The 12,260-nt window shown below is 37.3% G+C and overlaps 1 pseudogene; it reads left to right on the forward strand.

The window, feature by feature from the left end:
* The first annotated feature begins 9,149 nt into the window (after positions 1-9,149).
* Positions 9,150-10,081, forward strand: LOC124959900 (olfactory receptor 5W2-like; annotated as a pseudogene).
* The last annotated feature ends 2,179 nt before the right edge of the window (positions 10,082-12,260 follow it).

Consider the following 12,260-nt stretch of genomic DNA (forward strand, 5'->3'; position numbering starts at 1 on the left):
ACTTTCCTGAAGGCCTCATATAATAGTTTTCCTGGCATCCTACTCAGTGTTTGGATCCCAGTTAGGATGGTTTCTGGGAACTGACTGTGCTCTAGATGGTTACTAGCATAATTTTCCAGGTGAAGTCAAATACCTGGCATAAGTTTTGAAACATCTTGATATTTATTAGGATCCTCCAAAAACTTCCCTAAATTTATTTTTTTATGTGTCTCAAGTTGGGGGAGGTCCCCTGGATCTTCTTCCCTTAGCAGGTGATTCCTCAAAGCTTTCTCCTCTCATGATAGAGATTATTGAGGCCAAGCCTGTTAATATATGAAAGGCACTTTTCTTGATCACTTGTAATTTTGCAGTATACAGGCTAGTGGTGAACCTGACAATACTGTTGAGAGAGAAGCTCCCTCTTGAGTTAGAAATATTATGGATGTTTCCCTAACTGAGCTTCCTTATGATCCAGAAAAACCCATCTCTCACTACCTGGCTTTGCCAAAGTTATTTCTGGCCTTCTTCGTCAAAGTGCTAGGGCCCTAGTTTGCCCTGTGCTAGAGACCCTTGGAGGATTCAGACTTAGGGGCCTTACTGCTTTCCTCCCTGCTACTACAAACTCCTAATTATAAAAAAATGATGAAAAAAGTAAAAAGTGTGCATTTTTTCTATATTTTTCCTTGTAGACTAAAGGAATCTCTGGAGGGTGAGGGGACATCTATTGGTTCCTAGGCATATAATGCCATTTTCTTGGAGGGTCTCATGGGAGCGGTTGATTTTAAATGCCTCCCTCTTGCAGCTATAAAGAGAGCATAGTGAGCACATTTAAGCACAGGAACAGTAAAGGGGAGACTCTAGATAGACTAGTGAAGGTTAATTATGTGAACAAAAGGAACCTGGGTTTTTTCATACTAATCATCCCAGGTCTTTCTTTAAATCCTACAATCTGAATTCCCAATGTTTGACCTGCAAGGAAAAGGGAGCATCCAGGAGGGAGTAGATGTGTGAGGGAGTGTTGTGTGGCCCATATAGAGGCAAAGGTAATTGGCACTTTCCCTCAGTGCCATTCATCAACCAATTACCCTAGATACCCTTTAGGGTGATCGGGAGGGGAAGTCCGCAGAAGGAACCTTTGGGATCCACCCAAGAGTAGCCCGGGCCAGAGAACCCCGCAGTTGTTCCAACCCTTCTTCCACTTGCATGCATCCTGTGTAGATCAGGACTAGGGACACTGTGTACTGACAGCAATTGTGCTCTGGGCCTGGACAGAAAAGTAGAAAACTGCTTTTGGCAGAGTCCAACATGCCTGGTCTGTACAGAGCAGGTGATTGGGAACTGCCTGGACCAGAAATTTCTCACCTAAGTCTTAAAGAATGGTGGCTGCACTAGCTGCATTTAAGTAGCTGACAAGTGCCCATTTTGCCCTCCAGAAAGAAAGAGAAAGAAAGATGCACCTCAAACAGATGTGGGGTGCATGGAGAGAGAAGCTTACCACGGCATAGGTCTTGGTGGGACCTCCAAATCTGATACCACAGTTTACTGGTGATGAGTTCTGCTTCCTCTAATGTTGAAGTTTGAACACTAGAGAAGCATGCTAAGGCAAGCTTATTAAGCAGGTTTTATTTAAAAGTAGTAATAATACAGACTTCTCCCAGGAGGGAGGAAGGGGGCCATGGCTGATGTTCTAAAGTCCCAAGAAGTGAGCACACTGTACATCTTTTATATGTTAAGGTCTCTTTTGTTCTCCAGTTCTCTCCCCCCTTATCTCTGCTTCCTGCCTACTTGTCTAGGCCTAGTTTTGCAGGTGAGATGTAAAAAGTGAGAAGCAGAATCTCCTACTTCCAGAGGCAGATGGTTTTCATGGCATCCATTTACTGGATTTGACCAGATCCTCTATTTCTACACTAACTGCCTGTCCCCAATTCTGGCTTCAACATCACTGGGACTATGGGTGTGTACCAAAAAACACCTGAATTTCTCATTAGGTTTAATTCTAATTCATGTACATTTTAAAACACAATTAGCTACTGTATATTTCATCACACCAGAGCACTCACAGCTTTAAAAGATATTCATATTAGTATCTATTGAATGAATAAGGAAAAGAAGCAGCAAATTGTTCTATAATTAGCATTCTAATTCACAGACTTTAATCCAATTTATTTCATATACATCATATATATATGTGTATATGTGTTTATTGTATTTGTTTTACCATGCATTGTATATCCTTTAATGCTCTCAGTCAACTATTATGTCTTATTGAAGTAAAAGTGTAAGCTAAATTATACACTGATCCCTGCACACAGGAAATCAAAATTCCAATGTCAGAAATCGTTACTAATCAGACAAATAAATAAAACATGCCTCCATGAAATCTTAGCTACTAAATTTTTGTATATCTTTTAGAATGTCTATTTGACAGACATTAGGGCATGGTGTCTTTATTTGATTCTTGTTTCTTTGTTTTAATAAAATGATTTTATAAATGTTTTAAATTATTTTTTCTCTTTAGATCAAATCAACACTTGAGGTTATTAAAATATCATAACAGGAAAACAACACAGAAGCTGAAATTGAGAGGTGGAAACTAGACCTTGGTCACTGAGTTTATTCTGCTGGGTTTTCCAGCTCCCCTGAACTGTAAATTGATTGTCCCAGTCCCCCTATTTCTCATAATGTATGGTATGATTTTAATGGGGACCACTGGATTGATGCTGTTAATTAGGACTCATTCACACCTTTGAACACCCTCAACAACCTGTCCTTTTTGTTATCCCTCAGTCATTGTGTCCACAGTGCTGATCAATTTCCTCTAAGAGACCAAATCTATTTCCTACTATGAGTGCACGCTGAATTTTTATTTCTTCTGTACTTTCCCAGATACTGAATCCTTTATCTTGGCTGCCATGTCCTATGACTGCTCTGTGGCCATCTGCAACCTCTTACTGTGTACAGTTGTGATGTCACCCGGCATCTTCATACAGCTGATCATCTTGTCCTACTTTGGACACAATATGAGATCCCTGGTTTACACATCCTTTGCCTTTAGTCTGAAGTACTGTAACAAATACGTTACTAACCACTTTTTCTGTAACCTCCCTCCCCTGCTTAAGCTTTCCTGCACAGACACATCAGTTAACAATGGTCCCTCTCCACATTTGGCAGCTCAGTGGAAATTAGCTGCTTCATTACCATCATCATCTCCCACTATTTCATCTTTCTCTCAGTCTTAAAGATCTGCTCTGCTGTTGGGAAAAAGCAAACCTTCTCTACTTGTGCCTCTCACCTGACACTGATAAAATTACTCAGAGTTCTACACCATTATCATCACCATTATCAGTACTGAATCCATTGGTTTACAGTTTGAGAAATAAACATGCAATTAAGAGCCAGGCATGGTGGCACACACCTGTAATCCCAGAGACTGGGGAGGTTGAGGCAGGAGGATCTCAAGTTTAAAGTCAGCCTCAGCAAAAGCAAGACCCTAAGCAACTCAGTGAGTCCTGTCTCTAAATAAAATATAAAATAGGGCTGTGGATGTGACTTAGTGGTTCAATGCCCCTGAGTTCAATCCTGGGTACCACCCAACCCCCCAAAAAATGCATGCACCTAAGAAAGTTGTAAGGTCAAAGATAGTTTCTTTGTAAGACATGCCTTTCAAGATTAATACAATTTCTCAATTACTAACTCTTATTAGGAATTTGCAACAATTTCAGATTTTATCAAACACCTTTCTGTTGTCAGTGGTGCTAGTGATAGGTTCTAGGTTCTCACACATGCTAGGCAAGCGTTCTACCACTGAACTATACACTTAGCCATTCAAATGCTTATTTTATGTTCAGCCAAAGCATTTCATAATTCCAAGTTATAAGTGAAAATTTAAAAGTTTTAAAACCTTTTATGTAATAGACTGCTGAATTATTATTAGTTTGGGCTTTATGATAAAATGAGTTGTATTACATTACCTACATGTATAGAGTAAATGTTTTGTAAAAAGTGTGCATAGTGTTCAGGTGTGCATGTGTAGGACATCTTCACAGGGTAGATTACTAAATGAGAGAAGAAACCAGATTTCCTTGATTTGCATGCCACTTTGGTACCTGACTACACAATGGCATTTTTAATAAGTTACTTAATAATTCTCTTCTTCAGTTAAAATACATGCAAAGTGGTGTTCATTAATTTTTAGATTGTTCACTGAATGAACAGAGTTAATTGCTGAAAATAATATCTGGGTCATTTTAAGCAATTAATAATTATTACAATGTATCTCATTTTATTTAAATGCAAGGGTAGCACAGGAATTCTACCTTTATGTATTTCTATAAAGCACCAATTAACAACACAATTAATAAATAAAAAGGGAATAGAGGCAGTGAGGAAGACAGGGAAAGAAGCCCTAGGGACTGAAATGGAACAAATTATATTCCATGCAAGTATGTTTATATCAAGGTGAACCTCATAATTATGTATTACTGTAAAGTACTGATAAAAGTGAAGCCAGAATTAAGGACAGATAGTTACTGTAGAAATAGGAAATTGGGTCAATTGGAGGAAATGAAGCCATGAAGCCATCTGCCTTTGGAAGTTGGAGACTGCCCCTGGAAGAATGGAATGTCAAGGATCTCCGGAGCCCATTGATTACCAAATTTACCTGCCTTTATCAAGGACTGCAAGCAAGGAGCTTCTAATTAATGCCCCCTGGGCCCTTGCCTGCCTGAATCACCTTGGCCCTCCCCCTGCCCATGGCTTCTCACTTAATGCAAAACCAGGCCTAGTCATGTAGGCAGGAAGGAGAAAGAAATAAGGGGGGAGAAAACTGAAGAACAAAAGAGACTTTAACCTATAAAAGATGTAGGGTGTGCTCACTTCCTGGGACTTTTAGAACATCAGTCATGGCCCCCTTCTCCCTGCTGGGAGAAGTCTGTATTATTCCCTTTAAATAAACCTGCTTAATATGCTTGCCTTGGCATGCTTCTCTAGTGTTCAATCTTCAACATTAGAAGGAGCAGAACTTGTCACCGGTAAACGGCGGTATCAAAAGCATTAAAAATATTTCTCTCTGAATATATTCTATTCACATCATTTCAGTTATCTTTTGCTATACAAACACTATCATAGAATATATGTTAAGATAACCATTAGAGGGGCAATTTTTCTGCTCTTACTCATGTTGACTGCAGTCACTCTGTGGTGTTCAGCTAGCAATCAGTCTAGGCTATAATCTTTCTCATAACTGATACCATGGTGATAAGGGCTAGAAAAACACCATCACCTCATTCTCTTTCCATGTTCAAGTAACCTTGAAACAGATCATGTGGTATACATTGAAATTAGTTTGACTTGTCATCAGTTAATGGTGCAGAGACCTAATTTGTTAAAGGATACAATTTGCATGACATAGAGCTATCTGTATCATTTTTGTTGGTCAAGGCAATTAAATGGCAGTGAAATGTCAAAGGGAAAATAAAGAACCACATGTCTCTAAGGGAAATGTGTCTGAAGTGTGTAGACATCTTAAACATGTTCACACTGTCATCATTGACCCATATAGAATTCTGAAAGTTTACATTTCATTTTATTATTAATTTTCAACATTTTTAGTCAAGGAACATGTGTGTGATCTCTTTTCCAGTTTGGTTGTACACATAGTTACTGAAGCCACTGAATAAAACAGTACTTGACCATACAATATGCACAATCAAGAAATGAGAAATTACACTCCATTTATGTATGATTTATCAAAATGTATAAATGTATTCTACTGTCATGTACAACTAAATAGAACAAATAAAAAATTAAAAAAATAAATCAAAAGAAAAAAATGAGCTCATATATACGAGGAGACTGACAGATCAACCAGACAATGCGAATATAGGATAACTTCTGGAATCTTTTGAAGTAACCAAGTCAAATTAGATACAACAGTGGTAGACCAAGATTCAAGGAATATAGGGAATTTTGTTACTTTGTTCCTGGGAGGATTTTTTGCAAATTATCAAGGTCAAGCTATCAGTAATTCTCCATTTTGTGACGAATGAGTATGGATAAGAACAAACTAAATTATTGGTAGAAAAATGCAGAGCCCTGCTCTATTTCAACAAATCATTATTCATGCATATGTCTTTTTTAATTTTATTGTTATTTTTTTCATTGTACACAAATGGAGTACAACTTTTTATTTCTCTGTTTGTACACGATGTAAAGTCACACCATTTGTGTTAATCATACATGCATGCATACTTCTTAAAGGAATCTTTTTTTACACATATGTATACTACTAGTGTAAAAAATCCTTCAAGGGCAGTGTGCATCTTCTCCTTTGCACTATTATAAATAGACTAAAATAGTTAAAAGCAAATATTTGGTAAACAGACACCTTTACAAATCCTTTTACTAGGAACTGTAGGAAATATGAAAAAAGGAAACAAATATTATTCTTTAATCTTTATTCTTAATTGAATAAATTAAGCTTAATTTAAAATGGAGTACTGTTTTAGTCAGCTTTATCACTGCTGTGACTAAAAAAAACCTGAAATGAACAATTTTAGGGGATGAAAAGTTTTGAGGCTCAGGGTTTCAGAGGTCTCAGGCTCTATGCCTTGCTGCTCAAGGTGAAGCAGAACATCAAGGTGGAAAAGTATGGCAAAAGTATGTTGATCACCAAGCAGAGAAAAAAAGATTCCACTTGCAGATACAAAATATACAGCCCAAAGACACGGCCCAGTGCCCACCTTCTCCAGCCACGCCCTACCCACATTCAGTTACCACTCAGTTAATCCCATCATGGGATCAATTCACTGATTGATTAAGGTTCACATAAACCAACCATTTCTTCTCTGAATCTCTTGCATTGTCTCACATGTGAGCTTTTGAGGGACACCACATGTCCAAACTGTAACAAGTACTGAAAGTAGAGAATGTGAATTAATCATATAATCAGACAAATGTGGATAGATGGCACATGGATGGGGAACGAGATATGACAATACTGGGTGAAAAATGAACCTTAAAGCTTCCATGAACAGGTACGTTACTATTTACGAAAGACAAAACACAGAAACAACTTGGATCTCTTTAAACTGATGAGTGTGCAAATAAAATGTACTATAAACATAAAATGAAAAATTGTCAATGAAAGGGAAAGAAATTCTGTTACTTGCTATGCAAAGGTCAGATTTTGAAAACTTGGTAAAACAACTGAAAAAGCAACACAAAGGCCACATATTGTGTGACTCCGTTTACAGTTGATGTCCACATTAGGTAAACACATGGAATAAGAAAGTCACTACAGGTTGCCAGGGACTGAGGCGGGGATCCTAGAGGAGTGACTGCTAATGGCCCTGAGTTTTCTATGGAGGGGATAAAAAATGTTCTGCCAGTGGAGTGTAAAGAGTGCTCAGCCTTCCAAACAGTCAAATCCACAGATGCGCTTACTTTAAAATGTGAAAGGTGTAATATACGAATTGTATCTCGATAGAAAGCATTTAGATGGTAAAGGATAGTGTTGCAAAAATGAAGAAAAAGTTGAACAACAGAAAAAAGTTGAACTTGACTAAATAAAGGGTTATTAGTTTCACTGATTCTGCTTCAGATGGACAAGGATGATGCAGATTATATTTTACAATGTAAAATATGCACACATTCTATATATTCTATAGGACAAATTAATTCACAGTTTTAATTCTGACCTACACCACTCGGTGACTATTTTTAAGATTTCAGTTCAACATTTACTAAAGATGTTCATGTATTCACAGGGGGCAACACAGAACCAGAAATGCAATCACACGGTTGCATAATTTCACAGCCTGAGGGAAATAGGTTCAGAGAGTTTAAATCCCAAATACTGCCTGTTATAATACAATGGTATTTGTCCAGTGCTCAGTTACAAATGAACGGCTCATCTCAGGTAAGCTCTTGAGTTTTCACATTTAAAACTTACAGTTAAAATTTCCAAATTTAAAATTTAAGTTAAAAAAAATTGAATTTTTTGGAAAAATAAGGCAGGTTTGTAAATGAATCAAGTTATGCCTTCATGTGTAGTTTTGTGAATTGTGAAGTCTAGTGATCAAAAATAATGGGTTCATCTCAGAAATAGAAAACTCTGAGTGAACTTGATAGTACTCACAAAATAACATTGTATTTATTTTATTTATATCTAGGATTATAAGCAAGCCTTTACTTATTTTATCATTGAGTAGGGATATTTAGGAACATGAGTTTTTTTTTTTTAAATTTGTTTGATCATTTAGTTAATTAACAATGTAAGCACCACGGTAATAAGAGCGTACAAATAAAAAATCCACATATATCCAGTCTCCATTTTTCACTTATCTTTGTACAATTAAGAATCATACACACATACAAAAAGATTACATATTCATATATACACATGCTTAAAGAAAAGAATCCCACATATATATGAGCTATTAATTATCCATCCTGTTTTCAGTTTTTAAATAAATATGCCCTAGAATTCTGATATAATGCAATTTTATGTGTTAAATTATGAGGGTCCCATAATTTTTGCTTGAGTATTATTTTTCAATGATGAGGAAAAATTCCCCTGTATCTGAACTGTATCTACAAATAGACAGCAAGCCTTATGTCAAAATAATACATTATTAGAATGAAAAGAAAAGAATACTTATAGTGTGTCTCATCAAATACTAAAGACCACATAGACCGAGCATACTACTCATAGCTTCTAGAACTCACACGATGGTCATTAAAACCATCAGTAGTTTGAATTGTAAAATTTTCACACTTTTTTACATCTAGATGAATGTTTTCAAATATAGCAAATATTTAATCCTTTATATCCCTGCCTAATCTAAAAAATCTAAGACTGTATTTATTAAAAATATTTTAAAGATTTATTGAAATATTAAATATCAATTTTTTTCACAAAAAAAGAAGGTAAAATCCAGAGATATTAAAGATGTAGAAAGTCATGTACCTCATAAATTGAAAATTTTCTCACCTGCTTACTGTTAAAACCATATAATGTATTTTGGTAGAGTAAAACACATGACTTGATATTTTTCTTAGGATAAAATATTTACAGGTGCAAATTGTGTTCTGTCCTATTTATGTTCTGGTAGTAAAAAGTAATCAAATATGTATTTTTTATGCTTTGAACAATTAGACTAGAGAGGAGAATGGACAGGGAAAATTGTTCATCCTTGAGTGAATTTGTTTTCTTGGGAATTACCAGTAATGCTGACCTCAGAGTGACACTTTTCATCATGTTTCTCCTGATTTACCTCATTAATCTTCTGGCACACCTTGGAATGATCTTCTTAATTAGAGTGGATCCCCAGCTTCACACACCAATGTACTTTTTCCTCAGCCACCTCTCCTTCTGTGACCTCTCCTATTCCACAGCCATTGGTCCCAAGATGATGGTCGACATATTCTCCAAGAACAAATCAATTCCTTTCCTTGGTTGTGCTCTGCAGTTCTTGACCTTCTGTATCTTTGCAGATGCCGAGTGTCTGCTGCCTGCAGTGATGGCCTTTGATCGCTACAAGGCCATCAGCAATCCCTTGCGCTATGCAGTGGACATGACCACTAAGGTGCGTTCACTGCTCATGGCTGTGGTTTACCTCATAGGACTGGCAGATGCTTTGATACACACGACATTAACATTCTGCTTATGTTTCTGTGGGTCTAAGGAGATTAATCATTTCTTCTGTGATGTCCCTCCACTTTATCTCCTTTCCTGTTCTGACACACAAGTCAATGAGTTGGTATTATTCACCATTTTTGGATTCGTTGAACTGAGTACCATCTCTGGAGTCCTGGTCTCTTATTGCTACATCATCTCATCTGTCTTAAATATCTGCTCTGCTGAGGGGAGGCTAAAGCTTTCTCCACCTGTACCTCCCACCTAACTGCAGTTGCAGTATTCCAGGGCACTATACTCTTCATGTATTTCTGGCCAAGTTCTTCTTACTCTCTAGATCAAGATAAAATGACCTCACTGTTCTACACCCTTGTGATTCCCATGTTGAAGCCTCTGATTTATAGTTTATGTAACAAGGATGTGAAAGAGGCCCTGCAAAAACTTAGGAGCAAAGCGTGGTTTTAAATAATTTTACTATCTATACATATTAATCTTATATGAAGTGGCTGTTTTGACAAAATTTTGTTTCATGTTATGCAAGAAACAAAACTATATTACATAATTTGACTGAAGTAAATTGTACATTTATATTAAGGTATGATTATAATGAAATGCTGCAGATCTCCATGTGTCATGTTTCATTTTTACTCTTGAATTAATAAATGGTGCCCCGTCTTTGTGGACCATTTCTGAGCCTCAAGTTCCTACATTTTGTATGTTCAGTTTTTCATTCAAATCAATTTCATGAAGATTTAGAGAATTTTTTTGCTAATTGACTTTCACACATTAAAGTATTTTGCTTGTCACTGTGAATTTAGCATAATATTTACAAATGACTCATATTCCAGTGGGAGTAACAGACATTAATTAACTGAGCTTAGAAAAAATCCCCAAAGACCTCAAAACAATATATAAAAATACAGTGAGATGTAACCACAGGGGATATGTTAATTAAAGGTTCAGGAGAAAGTCTTCCTTCCATTGTGTTATGGAGTCTCAGATCTAAAGGGAAGTTCATTAGGGAATGGGAGGGATTCTAGTGGAGCATTTGACAACAGAGAAGTTCTGAGGTATGTGAGTCTCTAACACTGGAGAATCCAAACAGGTTGGAATGTGAAAAACAAGTAAAAGAGCCTTGTTAGGTAAAAGCACTTGTGAGTGCTAGAATTGTCAACAATCAGGTCCCCATCTCTTCCTCCAGGAAGTTTTTCTTTGCTTTCTTCCCAGTCTCTGCCGCGGTTAAATTCTTCTCTTCATTTTTCAGATTGAACCTCTTGAGCAATGCTGCCCTGTTTCTAAAGTAATATCTCCAGTAAGGGAATGAAAGCATATTTTCATCAATCACTAAGATTCCACCTGTTATTCAAAGCACTAGTCTCATACCGGAACACAAATTTGCAAAACAAATAAGACAGAACATATAAGATTAAAAGATCATGAGATCGTGAAAAAGCATTTTTTACTTCTTCCTTTTTTGGGGGGGGGCTGCTGAGGATTGAACCCAGGGCCTTAATGCTTGCAAGGCAAGCACACTTCCACCTGAGCTATCTCCCCAGCTTGCATTCTTACTAGATATTAAGCAAGCAAAATTAACTGAGGTTATGGTTTATGAAAAATACACACACAGGCTACTGTTTCAAGAAAGTATATAAATGTTGGGACTAATGACATGTTAACTAACTCAGGCTGACTCTTTACTCCCTGGCGGGTGAGCAAGATCAAGGCCTCAAAGGTGCTTTCAAAGGTTAATGATGATAAATCGGACCTCCGTCAGGGATTGGTTAACAACAGTTCTGGAAGGTGATCAACTCCTGCTTGCCATATAGTCCTATGGGATTCTCACCTGCGTGAACCCCCCATGCCTTGCTGACCTTTAAGCTGATTGGTTCCTGCCTAGCCCCCACCCTACATAACAGCTGTGTGACTTCCTCAATAAATGAGTTCCTGCTGTGACTGATCTCCCTGACTTGTCTGATTGTCTTCTGCCTGGAGGCCCTACCTATCCCGGTCTGACTTGTTGGGGAGTGTCCCCTTCCCTTGCTGCTGGTCAAGAAAAGTAGGGGGGCTTAAGACCCTGACATATAAAGTAATGGATGTTTACATATATAAAGTATATAAAGTTATGGATACTAATGTAATGACTTCATAAAGACATGGACATTCATTTCCCCGGAAGTAAGGAGCTCACATCTGTGCATCTTTGAAGGTTGACATTCCATCTTTCTCTGCTCTAGTTATCTGATGGCTCATTTACTCTGTCAGCTTTTTGAAGAAACATTAACATGGTGACTATTTGAAGGATCAGGAAACACACGAGGATACTTTTAATTATCCATTACATCTACAGAAGTTAAAGTCAAGTGCATATTTCAGGTTTTAGAGCTGCCAGTGTGAATCATCCTTGCATTAAATATTTCAGAATCCTGGTAAAACCCATAGGTTCCTCTGCCTTCTAGGTGATATGAGTAAGTCATAGCCAGGAGGTGATGTCATGAGGGAAAACACCTATGAAGGATTTTTGTTTTATTAAAAAAGCCTGGGATTCCGCCTTTGGGTCCCCTTCTTCCACCCGGGAGAAGTCTGCTTTTCCTTTTCTTTAATAAAGCTGCATTTTCCACTCTACATTTGCCTCGGTGTGCTTCTC

The sequence above is a fragment of the Sciurus carolinensis genome, chromosome 11, assembly GCF_902686445.1.
Source record: "Sciurus carolinensis chromosome 11, mSciCar1.2, whole genome shotgun sequence".
NCBI lineage: Eukaryota > Metazoa > Chordata > Mammalia > Rodentia > Sciuridae > Sciurus > Sciurus carolinensis.